The following is a 22,689-nucleotide window of genomic DNA, read 5'->3' as shown; positions in this document are numbered from 1 at the left end:
TTGGAGAGAATCAAACAAGCCTTGAGTTAAGGCACAAATCAAGGGCAGTATCACGGAAGATTGAAAGATATGATGAGATTGGTACGTGACTAAGTTTGGAAGAACCGACAATCAAGGAGCAGTCTTCACTCGCATCTCTGCTGAAGGAAGGAAATCAAGGAGAAGCAACGACTCACTACCTTATTCTTGGAAAGAATCAATTCTTTCCAAGGATCAAATCTCTTGGGTTGTCAATCCTCTACCATCCATCATTGTATTTATGCCCCCATCGTAAACCCTAGTCGTACATACTTTGATCGAACCATAATCACTCTCTTTATTCTACTGCAAACAAGTATTGTAGTTCACTAAGATCTGTTGTGTAACAAGTCAGAGAAAGAAAGAGAGCATAACACTGATGAGGCATTGTGTCAAAAACGAGTGCTAGAGCAACTGTGTGAAAACTCATTACAACTGTATTCGGAGAAACATATTTACTAAAGAGAACTCCCTTGCAACCCAAGGGAATTGGACTAGGATTCGCATTGAATCTGAACCAGTATAAAATTCTGGTGTCTTTAATTCCTGCAAAATTACTTTCTGCAATTTACTTCCTCTTTACTATATCTGCTGAATTATAATATCTAGTCGACTACTCTAGAAATAAGTCAACTAATAAGCAATTAAGTTTAAATATTTACAATTCACCCCCCCCTCCCTCTTGTACTTTCAGTTCCAATTTAATATGCGTGAAGTTTATATATACAGGAACTCCATAATCTTACATATTATGCTGGAACTTTTCGTGTGCTGGAGTTCCAACATAATATGCTGGAAGTTTATACGCAGGAGCTCCATAAACCGCATATTATGCTGAAATTTTTCGTGTGCTGGAGTTCTAACATAATATGCTGGAAGTTTATACGCAAGAGTTCCATAATCTTGCATATTATGCTGGTACTTTTCGTGTTTCAGCAAAACAATGGTTGTTTTTCAAAACGTTGGTTATTTTTTTATTATCTATCCGAAAACTGACTATCTCAAGCATTTTTTTCGATTTGGGATGGTTGTTAGGAATCTCCTCGAGTTCATGTGACATTCTCAAACTTTTACCCTTAAGACTCCATTAAGGAACTTCTCTGTTCATTTTCGGTTATGTGGACCTAGCTACTTTTTTCCCCATGTACTAGTAGTAAGAGTTTTCAGAAGAAAAAAAAGAATCTTGAAAGGCATTTCTCAATCAAAAATTATTTTCGAAAAAGATTTGCAGCGTTTTTCCACAAACAAAAACTATCCAACTTCGCAAAGTTTTCCACAAACAAATAGAGACCTATGGCCAAAGCTTTCTAACACGAAAGTTGAATTTGCTGTCAAAGAAAATCTATAGATTATGTGAGAATCCACTGTCCTTACATGGAGTGGTGTGAACAGACTTCTATATGTTAGAAATTTGCACCACCTAATAAGTAATGTGAGTCACTATTAAAGGTAAAAATTAATGAATTTAATTTACATACACTAACAATATGAGAAAATATTTACATCGTTAATATATATAATTTCACTTATTATGAGCAGTACCTTACAATTATCTTTTAACTAATCTTCCGCTGTATCTATGTTAGTATCTAAAGATTTATTTTTGTTTAGCCATCCAAATATTCAAAATTCACTAATTTGATTAATTTAAATTCATTATGTTGGTTTTACTAAAGGAACGCCCCTAAGATTGTTTTTATTCAAGGCTTGAACTCAAGAAATTTGATTAAATATGATAAGGATTGATTCATCACGTCACACTCTTTGATATAATTCTCTGTGTCCCATTTCATGTGACACTATTTTCTTTGTAATCCTTTTTTAATCTTTAAAAGTAATTTAATGTTAAACTTTTTAATGTACTCTTATGTCACGATCCAGAATTTCCACCTTCGGGAGTCGTGATGGCGCCTACTCGTAATAGTTAGGCAAGCCACAAACCTTCGAAATCATTAACTCCTTCCATTTTATATAGGTTTTAAACAATTAAATTAAAGGTGAATAAGCAGATAAATGACAGCGGAAAGTAAAATTTTAGCGGAAGTTTAGATAAATAGAAAACCAAAACGTACAAAAGCCCAAACATGTCTCTACCCAGCATCTGGTGTCACAACGTACACGGACTATCTAAGAATACTAAATACAGGAGTCTGAAACAATGAAATAAAACTCTGTCTCGGTACAAATGGAAACAGTGTATAAAACAGATAGAAGAGATGTCGGGCCTGCGGACGCCTGCAGGACTACCTCGGGATCTCGTGGACTTCAGGATGACTCCCTGGCTACTGTTGCGCATCGTAAGCTGCTCCGGTATCTGCACATAAGTGCAGAGTGTAGCATCAGCACAACCGACTCCATGTGCTGGTAAGTGTCTGGCCTAACCCCGGCGAGGTAGTGACGAGGCTAGGACCAGACTCCAGATAAACATGTGCAGTTATATAATATATTGCGGAAAAATAAACAAGTAATGAGCAGTTAAGAGAGAGGGGGTACATGCTTCGGGGAAACAAGTCAATTTAGTAGAAACCGAATAAATATGAAGGGAAACAGTATAGTATCAAAAATAATATAGTAGTACTACTGTTACCGCGCGCAACCCGATCCATATGTATGTATATAATTATTGCGGCGTGCAACCCGATCCAATAAATATAATATATCTGTTGCGGCGTACAACCCGATCCAATATAATATTTGTTGTGGCGTGCAACCCGATCCAAATATAATATCTGTTGGAGCGTGCAACTCGATCCATATATATAATTTCATTAATAAAAATGTCTCGGCGCGCAACCCGTTACAATTATATAGCTTACAGTGATCACAACAACAATCTCGGCAAGGGATTAACTATAGATTACACTATCCCGGCAAGGGAACTTAACAGTACAGATATACATGTTACTGCAAGGGAGAATCAGCTATAACCAATCTCGATTCAACTTATAATCATACCTATTATCATCATTTCTAACTCATAATTAACTCCCACGAAAATAAACTAAATTTTTGCTCAATACCACAGATTTACTCATTATTTCAACCATAGCATTATTCAAGAATTCAACAAGTATCAATTTAAGACTCACGGTCATGCTCGACACCAACGTATAGATACTCGTCACCATGCCTATACGTCGTACTCAACAAGAAACACATAGAAAATATGACTCAACTCCTAATCCCTCAAGCTAAGGTTAGACCGATCACTTACCTCAAACTTCCACGGCCAAATAAATCCTCAATTACCGTTTTCCTCTCGAATTTGGCTTCAAATCGATTGTATCTATACATAAATGACTTCACATCATCAATACATGCTAAACAAATCGAATCCAATGCCTAATTATAGCTTCCCAAGCATTCTTCCCAAAAACCCAAAAATCGACCCCGGGCCCGCTTGGTCAAAACACGAGGTTCGGACCAAAATCAAATCACCCATTCACCCACGAGCCCGAATATATAATTTATTTTCAAACTCGACCCCAAAACGAGGTCTAAATCAAGAAAAATCAAAAAGCCCTAATTCTACCCAAATCCCTAATTTTCTACCCCTAATCATATGTTTTATGTCTAGAAATTCCTTGATGTTGATGAAAATGGAAGAAAACAAATTGAAGATTACTTACCCAAGAAGTTTTGGTGAAAAAGTGCTTCAAGGATCGCCTAGAAGCTTTGGAGAAGAAGAAGTTTTGTAAAAATTTGAGAAATCCTGTAATGGGTTCTGTTTTTGGAACTTAAAATAACTGGGTAAAATTCTTCTTCGCGTTCGTGACAGACTCAACGCATTCGCAATGAGTCAGGTCCACAGACCTTCGCGTTCACGTAATGGAGCTCGCGTTCGCGGAGATTAATCTCCTCAAGCCTTGCTTCCGCGTGCAAAGAGACACGTTCGCGATGAACAAACTGGTGGCCCCTCCCCTTGTACCCTACGCGTTCGCGAGTGGAAGGATGCGTTCGCGAAGGGTCTCCCCCCTGAGCTTCGCGTTCGCGTCTCATCCTCCGCGTTCGCGAAGAAGCCAAAATGGCACCTAGGATCTTTGCCTTACGCGTTCGCGAGAGGGACCACGCGAACGCGAAGGGTAAAATCCCTGGGCACTAACACCAGAAACTCTGCAGCACTTCTTAAGCCAAAAACCATTCTAAAACACCTCTGAAACACTCCCGAGCCCTCGGGCTCCTAACCAAATACATGCACTAACTCAACAACAACATACGAACTTATCCGTGCGATCAAATTGCCTAAATAACCTCAAAAATAATGAATCAAACCTCAAAATCAAGGATTTTTCCAAAACTTCATCAAGTTTCAAATTTAAAACTTTAAGTCCGAATCACGTCAAACGACATCCGTTTTTAACCAAATTTTACAGGAAGGACTTAAAACATATATAAGACCTGTGCCGGGCGCCTGAACTAAAATACGGGCTCGATACCATCGCTTTCTAATCAGATTTCATTTCCAATTTTCTTAAACATTTCCAGAAAATAAGTTTTCTAAAAAATTCATTTCTCAGGCTTGGGACCTCGGAATTCGATTCCGGGCATACGCCCACGTCCCATATTTTCCTACGGACCCTCCGGGACCGTCAAATCATGGGTCCGGGTCCGTTTGCCCAAAATATTGACCAAAGTCAAATTTATTCATTTTAACATCAAAACTTAACATTTTTCACAAAATTTCATATTTAAGCTTTCCGGCTACGCGCCTGGATTGCACACGCAAATTGAGGCGATTCTAAATGGGGTTTTCAAGGCCTCGGAAGCACAGAATTGATAAGAAAACAGGTAATGACCCTTTGGGTCGTCACATCTTAATAACATCATTTATAATTAAATAAATTGCCAGAACTTATTCCAAATCAAGGTGCAGAAGTATTGCTTTGTTACTTAAATTTTAGACTCAAGGAAACACCATCACATAAAAAGGAACTATAGGCCATTTTGTCCGATGTGCAAACAAAGTTCCACATTGATAGCTGAAAAGATTGGGAGTCCTCATATAAAAGGAAAAATTGTATGGGCTTGGGCCAAAGCGGACAATATGTTAAAAATATCTTTGGACCGTTTTAACCCAACACATTTAACATAATTTCGACAACCGTATTAATTTCTTTCTATACCAGTGGATTCTCCAAGTTTATTCAGCTTAGCAATTTCCCACACTCCACTATAAATTGAGATACTATCTTTCACTAGCTCTCCACTTTCACTTCCCTTCTTTCGCTTCCTATAATTTATTCACACTCAATTTCTCTAACACTTGGTAAGATGAAGAAGTGCAATTCATTTGCTGCAATAATACTGGTTTTGACATTGGTCCTTATAATTGGCGAATTGCTGGTGACAGAGGCAAAAGTAAAATGCGACATCAAGGAGCTGAGTCCGTGCGCTCCGGCATTCACCTCGTCACAGCCACCCACTAATAAATGTTGCGATAAGTTGTACGAGCAGAGGCCTTGCCTTTGTAAGTACGCCAAGGATCCAAACCTAAGACCTTATGTGAAATCACCTAATGCCCAGAATGCTGCAAAACGCTGTAAAATACTCACTTCCTTGTGTTAGGATCGATCCTAATGATAAAGGTCATATATGACCGTACTGAGAGTACGTCATAAAAATAATGTTATCGTTTATGTGTTGTTGCAATGTTATGTAAGAAGAAATCATATGTTTTTCGGTATTATCTCAAATGTCACTAAATAAATGTTGTTGTATCTCTGATGTCTTGTAGTGTGTTTATGTATTCATACATAAATGTTATCTTGCAAGGAATTAAAGGCTTTACTGGCACTTTATACCTAAATAAAATGGTTGTAATGCTACTACGTACAATAGTGACCTTTTTCTTTCTGCTTTGATGAATCTTTATATATATCACACCAACTAGTTTTGGAATGAGGAATTTGATTGGTATATTAGTTAATCTGTCTCTACTTGGTTACATAATTTCCCAGATCTATGGTTTTGGTTTTAATACCGTTCATAGCATAAGGGGAATTGATCGAACAATTATAAGTAATAGATCTAAGCAGCTTATATTAGAGAATTTCAAGAGTTTTTAGTGAAATATGTTTCCTAATTGATATCCCACCATTAGAAAATAGAGAGCCACCTTCTCTAATGAATCATGCACGTTAGTTTAATTTATAAGATCAACAATCACAGGAGTGAAGAATTTCATCTGTATTTACGAATTTAGGTATCCTCTCGAGTCTAATTTATAATTTTCTCGATGATTTGTGTTGCCCTAAATCACACACACAAGTATACGCGGTCAATCAAGTAATAAAGAATGAGTAGAGTATCGTTCCCACAAGAACTTGTGATCAATTATCAACTAAATCAAGCAATTTTTAATTTATCGAGTCAAAAATAAGTTCAAGGTGATGTTTGTTTAATTAATTCTAGCATCTAGAGTTGCGATTAACAGAAGAACTAATTAACTAGCACACTTAGCACAAAGATTTTAATTCAATGAGAAATTATGTGATGACCCAAAAGGTCATCACTTGTTTTAGAAATAAATTCTGTATTTCGAGACATTAAAACACTCTTTTTGTCTCACTTCGATTTGCGTGCACAGTCCGGATGTGTATCCGGAAAGCTATTATGTGAAAATCTGTAAAAATGATAAATTTTGCTTTTAAAATGAATTTAAGTTGACTTCGGTCAACATTTTAGGTAAACGAACCCGGACACATGATTTGACGGTCCCAGAGGGTCCGCATGAAAATATGGAACCTGGGCGTATGCCCAGAATCGAATTTTGAGGTCTCAAGCCCGAGAAATGAATTTTTAAAGAAAATTATTTTCTGGAATATATATGAGTTGTTGGAAATGAAATATGTTTGAATTTGATGGTATTGACACCGTATTTTAGTTCCGAAGCCCGGTACAGGTCTTATATGGTATTTAAGTCGAGCTTGTAAAATTTGGTAGGAAATGGACTTGAAATGACGTGAATCGGACCTTCGGTTGTTAAAATTGGAACTTAAGCGTTCATGAGATTTTTCTTTGATTTTGGCGCTAAATTCATGGTTGTAGATGTTATTTTGATGATTTGATCGCACGAGCAAGTCTGTATGACTTTTTTGGACTTGCGTGCATGTTTGGTTTGGATCCCCAAGGGCTCGAGTGAGTTTTGGATAGGCCACAGAGTGAAATTTGGACTTAGAAAATTGTTGGTATGTTGCAGGTCTGCAGGCTTCGCAATTCCGAAGCCTGGCTCGCAAATGCGAAGATTGATCGCAAATGCAAAGATGGCCTGGGCAGGCCTTGATTGCAAATGCGACCATTTGATCACAAATGCGAAAGGGCCCAGAGTCGCAAATGCGACTGTTTCCTCGCAAATGCGAAGCTTAATGAATTTTCCCAGTGTCGCAATTGCGACATATTTTTCGCAATTGCGAAGATAGCAGGTCCTGAAGGGGTTCGCAATTGCGAACCCTGGTCGCAATTGCGACATTTGCGACCTGCAAATTCATAACTTAGCGGAAAATCTTTCATTTTTCAAACATTTTCAAAACCTAAACACCTTTGGGCGATTTTTCAAAGACAAGTACTCTTCCAAATTGATTGTAAGTCAATTCTAACTCGTTTTCATTAATCTTTAACATCTTTTTATATGATTTCAACTCAAAATCAAGGGTTTTCATGGGGGGAAATTGAGTGTTTTGGGTAGATCTTAGGTTTTTTAAATTTTGGGGATTTGGACCTCGATTTGAGGTCCGATTTCAAAACAAATTATATATATGGGTTCGTGGATGAATGGGTACTCGGGTTTGGTTCGAACCTCAGGTTTTGACCATGTGGGCCCGGGGTTGATTTTTGACCTTTTGGGAAAATCCTCATAAAACCTATTTTCATGCATTAAAATTGATTCATTTAGCATTTATTGATATCGTTAAATAAATTGTGGCTAGATACAGACAAGTTGGTGGTGGAAACAAGAGGTAAAGCGGTAGTTGAGGCTTGAATTGTGTTCGTGGCATCGAGGTAAGTGCTTGGTCCAACCTTAGCTTGAGGGATTAGGAGTTGTATCTTAATTGCTATGTGTTAATTGTGGAGTACTGTCACAACCCCAACCCCGATCGTGATGGCGCCCAACACACTGCTAGGCAAGCCTGACCAACTATCAACCTCAACCAATTTTCTTATAAAATCCATTATCAGCTAACACAGTTTAATTACCAAATTAACAAAATAAAGGTCTGAAACAGCAAGTTAAATATGCGGAAGTCAAAAGATAACACTATACATAGCCCACACTGATCCGGTGTCACAAGTCTCGAAGCCTCTAATACAAGTTCAACAGCCTACTACATAAACAGTCTAGAAAATGCGAAAAAACCAAAAGGATAGAAGGGAGAAAATCAGGGCTGCGGACGCCATGCAGCTACCTCGATACCCCCGGATAATACTAATCGACTCGAAAGCTCTCACTCAGCCTCTGGAACACCTGGATCTGCACGCAAGGTGCAGAGAGTAATGTGAGTACTCCGACTCAGTGAGTAATAAGCATAAATAATGACCGAGAATAAGAAATCACGTCTACACAGGGTAATCTATAATGCAGCAGTTAAACAAGTAATATGAAGGCAACAAACAAATAAAAAGCGGAATGAGATAATTCTACAATAGATAAGCAGTTAAGTGACAAACAGTTAAAGAAAGTAAACACATAGAACAGTACCAGCCCCTCGGGCTCTCTCTCTCTCATATCACAACTGGGTACCCGTGCTCACTAGGGGTGTGCAGACTCCGGAGGGGCCCCTTACGGCCCAAGCGCTATATCAAGCCATCTCGTGGCATCAAATCTAGGCCCTCGGCCTCATATCACTCAAGCCACCTCGTGGCGTATATATGTATCTCAGGCCCTCGGCCTCATATCAGTATTACTGTATTCCTCACATCTAGCCCTCGACCATACTCAGTCCAAAAATCACATAAGCCCCTCGGGCATTGGTAAAACAGTAGTTCTCAACCCAAAACATCATTTAAAATATCATTTTAGTTTCAAAACTGAGTAAAAATAGATGAGTTGTAAAAACAGTGGAAAACAGTACGACTGAGTTCAAGTAGTAAGTCAAAACAGTGAGGAAATAGTGATAAAAATCCTCGGAGGGTTCAACTAATTGGCACGAAGCCCAAATATGACAATCAATCTAAATCATGATGATAACAAATAAGTTACAGTCAAATACGCGGTAATATCATCAATCGGGACGGACCAAGTCACAATCCCCAATAGTAAATGACCCCGCCCTCATCATCAAGTGCGTGTCTCAACTCAATATAGCACTACGATGTGCAATCCGGGGTTTCAAACCCTCAGGACATCATTTACAATCATTACTCACCTCAAACCGTCTAAAACTCTAGCTCACGACGCCTTTGCCCGTTGAATCGGCCTCCACGCGCGTCGAATCTATCCAAAACCTTAACGAATATGTCACAATATGATAAGAGAACAAAGCCCAAGCGAAAACAATAGAAAATATCAAAAATCCGAAATTAGAAAAACCTGAGCCCAGGACCCACTTCTCGAAACTAAATTTTTTTTACATCAACGGGTTCCTTATCCTTCCACGAATTCATACATATCAAAAGTTCTCAAATCCGACCTCAAATGGTCCTTCAAATCCCAATTCAAAAGTTCAAAATCCCAAGCCCTAGTTCTTCCATTTTTAGCTTAAGTTCCATGAATTTCTAGGTTAATTTCACAATAGAATCACGTTTTAGGTTCACAAATCTTACCTCCAATCAATTCTCCTTGAGTTCCCCTTCAATCTCCCTCAAAGAGCTCTCAAAATGATCAACTATGGAGTAATAATGGCCCAAAATCGCGGATGAAATAACTTATAAACTTTCTGCCTAGTTCTGATATCCCTTCATTGCGATCGCGACCTAAGCCTCGCGATCGCGAAGAGCAAAATTCCAAGGATCCAAAAATACCAACGCAACACACTCCACATGAACGCGATGCTTCAGGCCTTACACTTACACGAACGCGTTCACTCACACGCGAATGCAAAGAACCAACTCCTCTGGATCCCAAATCCTTATACGCGAACGCGAACCTCCTCCTGTGAACGCGAAGCACAAGCTTCTAACCTTCTACGAAAGCGAGCCCTCAGACGCGAACGTGAAGGTCTAAATCCTGGCCTCCCAAATTTCTTCTACGCGATCGCGACACCACCTACGCGATCGCGAAAGCTAAAATCTCTACAACATCTAAACAGCAATTCAGCAACTTCTCAAAGCCAAAAATGGTCCAATTGATCACCCGAAACTCACCTGAGGCCCCCGGGACCTCAACCAAAAGCACCAATACATCCTAAAACCTCATTCAAACTTGTTCCAATCATCAAGACACCTCAAACAACACCAAATCCATCAATTCACTTTGAATTCAAGCCTAAGTTCTCTAAAAACTTCCGAAATACGCTTTCAATCAAATTCCCAACCAAATCACGTGCGAATGACCTGAAATTTTGTACACACATCCCAAATTACATAACGAAGCTACAGCAACTCTCAGAATTCCATTCCGACCCTCGGATCAAAATCTCATCACCAACCGAAAATCGCCAAAATACTAACTTCGCCAATTCAAGCCTAATTCTACACCGGACGTCCAAAACCAATTCCGATCACACTCCCAAGTCATAAATCACCTCCCAAAGCTATCCGAACTATCGGAACTCACATTCGAGCCCTCTAACACATAAGTCAACATCCGGTTGACTTTTTCCAACTTAACCTTTCTTAAAAGAGACTAAGTGTCTCATTTCTTACCTAATCCACTCCGAACGCAAACCAATCAACTAGACCACATAAAATACGAATAATGAAGCATAAAGAAGAAAAAATGGGGGAAACAGAGCAGTAGCTCATGAGACAATTGGCCGGGTCTTCACATCCTCCCCAACTTAAACAAACGTTCGTCCTCAAACGAGTCAAGAAACATACCTGAAGCCTCAAATAGGTGAGGATATTTTCTTTGCATCTCCCGCTCGGTCTCCCAGGTAGCCTCCTCCACAGGCCGACCTCTCCACTGCACCTTCACTGAAGTTATATCCTTCGACCTCAACTTCCAAACCTAACAACCCAAAATAGCTACTGGCTCCACATCAATGGTCTAATCATTATCTAACTGAATCGTGCTGAAGTCCAAAACATGAGACGGATCCCCAATATACTTCCGGAGCATAGAAACATGAAATACTGGATGCACGCTACACAAGTTGGGTGGCAAGGCAAGCTCATAAGCCACCTCCCCAATCCTCCGAAGCACCTCAAAAGGCCCAATGAACAACGGACTCAACTTCCCTTTCTTCCCAAATCTCATAACACCCTTCATGGGCAAAACTTTCAACAAGACCTTCTCACCCACCATATAGGGCACATCCCGAACCTTCCGGTCTGCATAACTCTTCTACCGCGACTGCACTGTACGAAGACTCTCCTGGATCACATTCATCTTCTCTAAGGCATCCTGAACCAAATTTGCTCCAATAGCCTAACCTCGCCGAGCTTGAACTAACCGACTGGAGATCCACACCGCCTCTCGTACAAAGCCTCATACGGAGCCATCTGAAAACTCGACTGGTAGCTATTGTTGTAGGCAAACTCTGCAAGCGGTAGAAACCTATCCCATGAACCTTTGAAATTCATAACACAAGCACGCAACATGTCCTCCAATATCTGAATAGTACGCTCGGACTGCCTGTCCGTCTGAGGATGAAACGTTGTGCTCAACTCCACTTGAGTACCCAACTCTCACTGAACAGACTTCCAAAACTGGAAAGTAAACTGAGTGCCCCGATCTGAGATGATGGAGACTGGGATACCATGCAACCGAGCAATTTCCCGGATATATATCTCTGCTAACCGCTCTGAAGAATAAGTACTATAGATAGGAATGAAGTGCGCGGACTTGGTCAGCCGATCCACAATCACCCAAATAGCATTGAACTTCTTCAAAGTCCGAGGAAGTCCAACAACAAAGTCCATAGTAATCCTCTCCCACTTCCACTCGGGGATAACCATATGCTGAAGCAAGCCACCCGGTCTCTGATGCTTATATTTTACCTGCTGACAATTGAGACACCGAGCTGCAAATCCCACAATATCTTTCTTCATTCTCCTCCACCAATAGTGCTGCCTCAAATCCTGATACATCTTCAAGCCTAATTCTACACCGGACGTCCAAAACCAATTCTGATCACACTCCTAATTCATAAATCACCTCCCAAAGCTATCCGAACCATCGGAACTCACATTCGAGCCCTCTAACACATAAGTCAACATCCGGTTGACTTTTTCCAACTTAACCTTTCTTAAAAGAGACTAAGTGTCTCATTTCATACCTAATCCACTCCGAACACAAACCAATCAACTAGACCACATAAAATACGAATAACGAAGCACAAAGAAGAAAAAGTAGGGGAAACGGAGCGGTAGCTAATGAGACGATTGGCCGGGTCGTCACATCCTCCCCAACTTAAACAAACGTTCATCCTCGAACGAGTCAAGAAACATACCTGAAGCCTCAAATAGGTGAGGATATTTGCTTTGCATCTCCCGCTCGGTCTCCTAGGTAGCCTCCTCCACGGGCCGACCTCACCACTGCACATTCACTGAAGCTATATCCTTCGACCTCAACTTCCAAACCTAACAACCCAAAATAGCTACTGGCTCCACATCAATGGTCTAATCATTATCTAACTGAATCGTGCTGAAGTCCAAAACATGAGACGGATCCCCAATATACTTTCGGAGCATAGAAACATGAAATACTGGATGCATGCTACACAAGTTGGGTGGCAAGGCAAGCTCATAAGCCACCTCCCCAATCCTTCGAAGCACCTCAAAAGGCCCAATGAACAGCGGACTCAACTTCCCTTTCTTCCCAAATCTCATAACACCCTTCATGGGCAAAACCTTCAACAAGACCTTCTCACCCACCATATAGGACACATCCCGAACCTTCCGGTCTGCATAACTCTTCTACCGCGACTGCACTGTACGAAGACTCTCCTGGATCACCTTCACCTTCTATAAGGCATCCTGAACCAAATTTGCTCCAATAGCCTAACCTCGCCGGGCTTGAACTAACCAACTGGAGATCTACACCGCCTCTCATACAAAGCCTCATACGGAGCCATCTGAAAACTCGACTAGTAGCTGTTGTTGTAGGCAAACTCTGCAAGCAGTAGAAACCTATCCCATGAACCTCTGAAATCCATAACACAAGCACGCAACATGTCCTCCAATATCTGAATAGTACGCTCGGACTGCCTGTCCGTCTGAGGATAAAATGTTGTGCTCAACTCCACCTGAGTACCCAACTCTCACTGAACAGACTTCCAAAACTAGAAAGTAAACTGAGTGCCCCGATCTGAGATGATGGAGACTGGGATACCATGCAACCGAGCAATCTCTCGGATATATATCTCTGCTAACCACTCTGAAGAATAAGTAGTACAGATAGGAATGAAGTGCGCGGACTTGGTCAGCCGATCCACAATCACCCAAATAGCATTGAACTTCTTCAAAGTCCGAGGAAGTCCAACAACAAAGTCCATAGTAATCCTCTCCCACTTCCACTCGGGGATAACCATCTGCTGAAGCAAGCCACCCGGTCTCTGATGCTTATATTTCACCTGCTGACAATTGAGACACCGAGCTGCAAATCCCACAATATCTTTCTTCATTCTCCTCCACCAATAGTGTTGCCTCAAATCCTGATACATCTTCACGGCACTCGGATAAATGGAATACCGCGAGCTATGAGCCTCATCTAGAATCAACTCTCTAAGCCCATCCACATTCGGCACACAAATCCTGCCCTGCGTCCTCAACACCCCATCATCAGCGATGGTCACATCTCTGGAATCATCATGCTGAACTATGTCACTAAGGACAAGCAAAATACGGGTCATCATACTGGAGCTCTCTGATGCGATCATATAAAAAACACCGAGAAATCACACAAGCCAACACCCGACTGGGCTCTGAAATATCTAATCTCACAAATCGATTGGTCAAGACCTGAACATAAACTGCAAGGGGTCTCTCCCCAACTGGAATGTATGCCAAACTCCCCATACTCACTGTCTTTCGGCTCAAAGCATCGGCCACCATATTGTCCTTTCCCGGATGGTATAGTATAGTAATATCATAATCCTCAAGCAACTCTAACCATCTCCGCTGCCTAAAATTAAGATCCTTTTGCTTGAACAAATGCTGAAGACTGCGATGATCAATGAATACCTCACAAGATATGCCATACAAGTAGTGCCTCCAAATCTTCAATGCATGAACTATGGCAGCCAACTCCAAATCATGAACGGGGTAGTTCTTCTCATGAGGCTTCAACTGACGAGAAGCATAAGCAATAACTCTACCCTCCTACATCAACATACAACCAATCCCAACTCTCGAAGCATCACAATACACAGTATATGAACCTGAAACTGATGACAAAACCAATACTGGAGCTGTGGTCAAGATTGTCTTGAGCTTCTGAAAGCTCTCCTCATACTCTTCCGACCATACAAATGGAGCACCCTTTTGAGTCAACTAGGTCAAGGGCGATGTGATAGATGAGAATCCCTGAACAAACCGGCAATAATAGCCTGCAACCCAAGAAAGCTACGAATCTCTGTGGCTGAGGATGGTCTAGGCCAACTCTGAACCACCTTTATCTTCTTCGGATCAACCTTGATACCCTCGCTGGACACCACGTACCCCAAGAAAGCCAATGAACTGAGCCAAAACTCACACTTGGAGAATTTTGCATAAAGCTTCTCCTCTCTCAACCTCTACAATACAACCCTCAAATGCTCTGCGTGCTCCTCTTGACTACGCAAGTACACCAGAATATCATCAATGAATACTATAACAAACGAATTCAGATAACGCCGAAATACACTGTTCATCAAATGTATGAACACTGCTGGGGCATTGGTCAACCCGAAAGACATAACAAGAAACTCATAATGACCATATCTGGTCCTGAAAGCAGTCTTAAGAATATTTGAATCCCTGATCTTCAACTGGTGATAGCCCAAACGGAGATCAATATTGGAGAACACCCTCGATCCCTGAAGCTGGTCAAATAAATCATCAATGCGAGGAAAAGGATACTTGTTCTTAATTGTTACCTTGTTCAATTGCCTCTAATCGATGCACATTCTCATCGTGCCATCCTTCTTCTTCACAAACAGAACCAGCGTACCCCAAGGTGACATACTAGGCCGAATGAACCCCTTATCTAGGAGTTCCTGAAGATTCTCTTTCAATTCTTTCAACTCTGTTGGTGCCATACGATACGGCGGAATGCAAATGGCATGAGTGCCCATCACCAGGTCAATACCAAAATCAATATCCCTGTCTGGTGGCATGCCCGGCAGGTCTGCAGGAAATACATCGAGAAAATCCCTCACAACTGGAACAGAATCAATATTAGGAGTCTCAGCTCCAACATCCCTCACAAACGCTAGATATGAAAGACAACCCTTCCCAACCATACGTTGGGCCTTCAAGAAAGAGATCACTCAACTAGGAACATAATCAGTCATACCACGCCACTCGATCAGCGGTACACCCAGCATAGCCAAAGTGATTGTCTTAGCATGACATACTAGAATAGCACGACATGGAGATAACCAATCCATGCCCAAAATGACATCAAAATCCACCATGCTCAATAGCAATAGATCCACTCGGGTCTCCAAACCCCCAATAGTCACTACACATGACCGGTACATACGGTATACAATAATAGTATCGCCCACCGGGGTAGATACATGAACAGGTAAAGCAAGAGACTCCAGGGCGTACCCAAATAATGAGCAAAATACGAGGACACATAAGAATAGGTGGAACCGGGATCAAATAATATAGAGGCATCTCCGTGGCAAACTGAAACAATACATGTAATGACAGCTTCTGAAGCAACAACACCTGTCTTGCTTGGAATAGCATAGAAACGAGCCTGGCCACCGCCTGATCTACCTCCCCCTCTAGGGCGACCCCTGGCTTCCTGACCCCCACCCCTAGCTGGCTGGGCGGGTGGTGAAGTAACTGGAGCAGAAGTCGAGGGTTGACCCCTCTGTTGAGACGAGCTAGCAACACGACGAGGACACTGCTTCCATATATGCCCAAACTCCCCGCACTCAAAACAACTCCCAGGTGCTAGAGAAGGGGACTGAAGGGAACCCCTTGCACCGGAGTGACTAGCATATGCACTCGGCGCAGAAGAACCCTGAGCTGATGGGGCACGAGATGAACTCTGAGCTGGGAGGGGCTGAGTGATGACTGGCCCTGCTGAGACCCATGATAACCATAACCTGAAGATGCCCCGCGATACTCTGGATGGGCTGACTGAGCAGGCCTGAAAGAACAACCTCTGCCATGCTGAAACTAGCCCCTTGAAGGAGCACCACTGAAACTGCCTGATCTTTGAGGCCTCTTGGCTCCCTCTCCTCTCGATCCTAATGGCGGACCGTCTCAATCTCACGGGCGATATCAACAACCTCCTTGAATGTGGCACCTGTCACCCTCTCTCTAGTCATAATAATACGAAGATAATAGTTAAGGCCATCCACAAATCTCCTGATCCTCTGACGATCTGTCGGCACTATCCAGATGGAATGACGAGCCAACTCAGAAAATCTCCTCTCATACTGGGACACAGTCATATCTCCCTGCTTCAACCACTCAAACTGTCTACGCAACTCCTCTCTGCGGGACTATGGCACATACTTCTTCAAGAAGAGAGCGGAGAACTGCTGCCAAGTAAGGGGTGCTGCACCGACAGGCCTACATCTCTCAAAATCCTCCCACCAAGTGTAGGCAACCCTTGAGAACTGGAAGGTGGTAAATGCCGCACCACTAGACTCAAGAATCCCTGCTGTACGGAGCATCCGCTGACATTTGTCTAGAAAACTATGGGCATCCTTTCCCTCAGCACCACTGAATGACAGAGGCTGGAGTCTACCAAATCTCTCAAGATGACGCTGCTCATCATCTGTCATAACTGGTACCATGAACTCCGGAGCTGGTGCAACCGGCTGGGCTGGAGGTGCCCTCGGCATCTGTAGTCCCTACACTATCTGCTCAGGTGTACGAGCAGCCGGGGTCTGTTTGCCTCCCTCAACTTGTGAAGTAGCTGCTGCAGTAGTGGTTGAAACTGCCTAAGCCAAGCCAGTGCAAACTGATAAGATCTGTTCCAAGGCCTCCTGAAGACCCGGGATCACGATGGGCACAGCTGGTTCCTGAACTGGTGCTGCTGGAGCATCCATAGCTGGAGCCTGATCCTGAGCTGGGGTAGCTGGTGGATCAACAGGTGCTGCCCTCGCTGCTCTGCCTCTGCCACGACCGCGTTCTCAGCCTCTAGTGGTCTCAGTGGGTGGCACTGGTGGTCGTCCACCTCGTCCGGTAGCTCGTGTCCTCACCATCTGTGAGAGAATAGAATAATAGAAGTTTAGTACTCGGATCAACAAGTTCGCACAACAAGAATTTCAAGAATATGAAGTTTTCCTAAAGGTTCTGCAGCCTCTCGAGGATAAATACAGGCGTCTCTGTACCGATCCGCGAGACTCTACTAAACCGGCTCATGACTTGCGAGACCTATGTAACCTAGGCTCTGATACCAACTTGTCACGACCCCAACCCCGGTCGTGATGGCGCCTAACACACTGCTAGGCAAGCCTGACCAACTATCAACTTCAACCCATTTTCTTATAAAATCTATTATCAGCTAACACAGTTTAATTACCAAATTAACAAAATAAAGGTCTGAAACAACAAGTTAAATATGCGAAAGTCAAAAGATAACACAACTACATAGCCCACACTGATCCGGTGTCACAAGTCTCAAACCTATAATACAAGTTCAACAGCCTACTACATAAATAGTCTAGAAAATACGGAAAAACCAAAAGGATAGAAGGGAGAAAATCAGGATTGCGGATGCAATGCATCTACCTCAATACCCTCGGATAATGCTGATCGACTGGAAAGCTCTCACTCAGCCTCTGAAACACCTGGATCTGCACGCAAGATGCAGATAATAATGTGAGTACTCCGACCCAGTGAGTAATAAGAAAAAATAACGACTGAGAATAAGAAATCACGTATACACAGGGTAATCTATAATGTGGCAGTTAAACAAGTAATATGAAGGCAACAAACCAATGAAAAGTGGAATGAGATAATTCTACAACAGATAAGCAGTTAAGTGACAGACAGTTAAAGAAAGTAAACACATAGAATAGTACCAGCCCCTCGGGCTCTCTTCTCTCATATCACAATTAGGTACCCGTGCTCACTGGGGGTGTGCAGACTCTGGAGGGGCCCCTTACGGTCCAAGCGTTATATCAAGCCATCTCGTGGAATCAAATCTAGGCCCTCGGCCTCATATCACTCAAGCCACCTCGTGGCGTATATATGTATCTCAGGCCCTCGGCCTCATATTAATATCACTGTATTTCTCACATCTAGCCCTCGGCCATACTCAGTCCAAAAATCACATAAGCCCCTCGGGCATTGGTAAAACAATAGTTCTCAGCCCAAAACATCATTTAAAATATCATTTCAGTTTCAAAACTGAGTAAAAGTGGCTGAGTTGTAAAAATACTGGAAAAAAGTACGACTGAGTTCAAGTAGTAAGTCAAAACAGTGAGGAAATAGTGATAAAAATCCCCGGAGGGTTCAACTAATTGGCACGAAGCCCAAATATGACAGTCAATCCAAATCATGATGAGAACAAATAAGTTACAGTCAAATACGCGGTAATATCATCAATCAGGACGGACCAAGTCACAATCCCCAATAGTAAACGACCTCGCGCTCATCATCAAGTGCGTGTCTAAACTCAATATAGCACTACGATGTGCAATCTAGGGTTTCAAACCCTCAGGACATCATTTACAATCATTACTCACCTCAAACCGGCTAAAACTCTAGCTCGCGACGCCTTTGCCCCTCGAATTGACCTCCACGCACGTCGAATCTATCCAAAACCTTAACGAATACGTCACAATATGCTAAGGGAACAAAGTCCAAGCGAAAACAATCGAAAATATCAAAAATCAAAAATTAGCAAAACCCGAGCCCCGGTCCCACTTCTCGAAACTCAGAAATTTTTACATCAACAGGTTCCTTATCCTTCCACAAGTTCATACATATCAAAAGTTCTCAAATCCGACCTCAAATGGTCCTTTAAATCCCAATTCAAAAGTTCAAAATCCCAAGCCCTAGTTCTTCTATTTTTAGCTTAAGTTCCATGAATTTCTAGGTTAATTTCACAATAGAATCACGTTTTAGGTTCAAAAATCTTACCTCCAATAAATTCTCCTTGAATCCCCCTTCATCTCCCTCAAAGAGCTCTCAAAATGATCAACTATGGAGTAAAAATGGCCCAAAATTGCGGATGAAATAACTTATAAACTTTCTGCCCAGTCTGATATTCCTTCATTGCGATCGCGACCTAAGCCTCGCGATTGCGAAGAGCAAAATTCCAAAGCTCCAAAAATACCCTATACGAACGCAACACACTCCACGCGAACGCGATGCTTCAGGCCTTACACTTACGCGAACGTGAAAAACCAACTCCACTGGACCCCAAATCCTTATATGTGAACGTGAACCTCCTCCTGCGAACGCGAAGCACAAGCTTCTAACCTTCCGCGAACGCGAACACGAAGGTCTAAATCTTGGCCTCCCAAATTTCTTCTACGCGATCGCGACACCACCTATGCGATCGCGAAAGCCAAAATCTCTGCAACATCTGAAAAGCAATTCTCCAACTTCTCAAAGCCAAAAATGGCCCGATTGACCACTCGAAACTCACCCGAGGCCCCCCGGACCTCAACCAAAAGCACCAAAACATCTTAAAACCTCATTCAAACTTGTTCCAATCATCAAGACACCTCAAACAACACCAAATCCATCAATTCATATCAAATTCAAGCCTAAGTTCTCTAAAAACTTTCGAAATACGCTTTCGATCAAAACCCCAACCAAACCACGTCCGAATAACCTGAAATTTTGCACACATTAAAAATGACATAATGAAGCTACAGCAACTCACGGAATTCCATTCTGACCCTCGGATCAAAATCTCACCTACCAACCGAAAATCACCAAAATACTAACTTCGCCAATTCAAACCTAATTCTACACCGGACCTCCAAAACCAATTCCGATCACACTCCTAAGTCATAAATCACCTCCGGAAGCTATCCAAACCATCAGAAATCACATCCGAGTCCTCTAATACATAAGTCAATATCCGTTGACTTTTTCCAACTTAACCTTTCTTAAAAGAGACTAAGTGTCTCATTTCTTACCAAATCCACTCCGAACGCAAACCAATCAACTAGACCACATAAAACAAGGATAACAAAGCATAAAGAAGTAGAAATGGGGGAAACAGAGCGGTAACTCATGAGACGACTAGCCGGGTCATCACAAGTACGATGTATATGCATGGACGAGTATCTATATGTTGGTGTCAAGCATGCCTGTGGGTCTAGTGTTGTAATTGTTGTGACTCCATTGAGAATTCTTCATGCTTAATATGTTGATTATAATTGTTGGTTCCCTTGCCGGATGTTATTGTTTATGATATTGTCTTCATTGCCGGGATGTTATTGTTTCTGATATTGTCTCCCTTGCCGGGATGTTATTATTTAGGATATTGTCTCTCTTGTCGGGATGTTGTTATACTCTTGTTTCCTTGCCGGGAATCTTTTGTGATTAATGTTGATTTGTATATGGGAGCGGGTTGCATTCCTGCAACAAGATATATGAAATGAGAGCAGGTGGGACGCCGCCACGAAAATATTTAAAATGGGATCGGATTGCACGTCTGTAACAAGATATATGAAAGATATATGAAATGGGATCGGGTTGTACGCCTGCAACAAGATATATGAAATGGGATCGGGTTGCACGCCTGCAACAAGATATATGAAATGGGATCGGGTTGCACTATTGCAACAAGATATATGAAATGGGATCGGGTTGCAACAAGATATATGAAATGGGATCGGGTTGCATGCATGCAACAATATATATAAAATGGGAGCGGGTTGCACGCCTGCAATGAGATATATGAAATGGAAGAGGGTTGTACGCCTGCAACGAGATATATGAAATGGGATCGGGTTGCACGCTTGCAAAAAGAAAGAAATGAAAGTGAATACTGTGTTTGTTTTCCTCATTATTATTGGCAATTAAATTCTGGTTTCTTTACATTCCTCTTTGGTTTTTTGGTTGTTATCTGATACTCCTTGTAGCATGCTTTCCCCACCCCATCTTAAATTGTGAATATCTGCTTTTATTTTTCGTTGTATCTGATTTAACTGCACAGGTTTATTTGGTAGTCTGGTCCTAGCCTCGTCACTACTTCGTCGAGGTTAGGCTAGGCACTTACCAGCACAGGAGTTCGGTTGTGCTGATATTACACTCTGCACTGTGTGCAGATTTTGGTACTGGAGCATACGAACCTTAGTTTTGGGTTGCTGCCTTCAGTCCATTCGGAGATCCGAGGTAGTCCTGCAGACGTCCGCAGAACCTGGCGTCTCCTTCTATCCTTTCATCCTATTTCATTTATGTATTTCAGAAACAGTGTTGTATTTAATTTTTCGGACCCTTATTTGTAATATTCCAAGACCGCTGTGAAATTGTGACACCAGTTCTGGGTAGTCCACGTTTTAGGAATTGTATTGAAAATATTTAAATGGTTATATTTTGTTCTTCCGCTTATTAAATTTTGGCTGTTTATATAATATTGGTTCATAATTGTTAAAGAATTAAAATAGAAAAAAAGGTAAATAATTCATATGGTTGGCTTGCCTAACTTTCACTAGTAGGCACCATCACGACTCCCGAGGGTGGAAAATTCGGGTTGTGACAAATTATATTCCACCTAGTGTCATGGTTGGATAGCAATCCTATTGAATACTTCAATTAACTCGACTTATTAATTTATTTGAGTTCTTAACCTGCAAGGACAATAATACTCGTAGAAATTTGACAACTTCTACTCACCTATTTAATTTATTCTAAACCCTATATTTCTATGAGATTAGAGATAAAAAGAAAGCATTAATATTTTTTTGCATAATTGGCGAAGCACGGCAAATAGGTATATATCTTCCGTATTCACAAATCAATTTCCCAATAACTAGGTTCAAGATTGCGCTCTATTCAATCTTATTGCAATCAAGAATTACCTCTTTCTAGTTCAACTCAAGATTCATATATATTATTTCATTGTTATCGAGACAGTAAAATAATTAAGCTTAGGATATGACTAAACAACCAAATATAATAAATTAAATCGTTAAATCAATACTTGAATATCAACATTCATGTAAAATCATAACCCCATAATAAACGAATTAAGCCACGCATAGTTGTGGTAGCAATCTCAATTAATTTCCAAGAATATATAAAAATTAATAAGAGAAGTAAAAAAAAAGGAAGAACTCAAGACGAATTCCACGTTCTTCAAACTCTGGCTTTTCTCCACTTCAAAGTGTGTTAGATGATCTAAGAGCTGCATTTTTTCTTTAAATATTGTGTACAAAAGTCATGGGTCAAATTTACCATTTTCCCAATCCGAGTCAACTTTAGGGATTGACGCTA

This window comes from Nicotiana tabacum, chromosome 21 (genome assembly GCF_000715075.1).
Source record: "Nicotiana tabacum cultivar K326 chromosome 21, ASM71507v2, whole genome shotgun sequence".
In the NCBI taxonomy this organism is placed as follows: Eukaryota; Viridiplantae; Streptophyta; class Magnoliopsida; order Solanales; family Solanaceae; genus Nicotiana; species Nicotiana tabacum.
Note: the sequence above shows the minus strand (reverse complement) of the source record.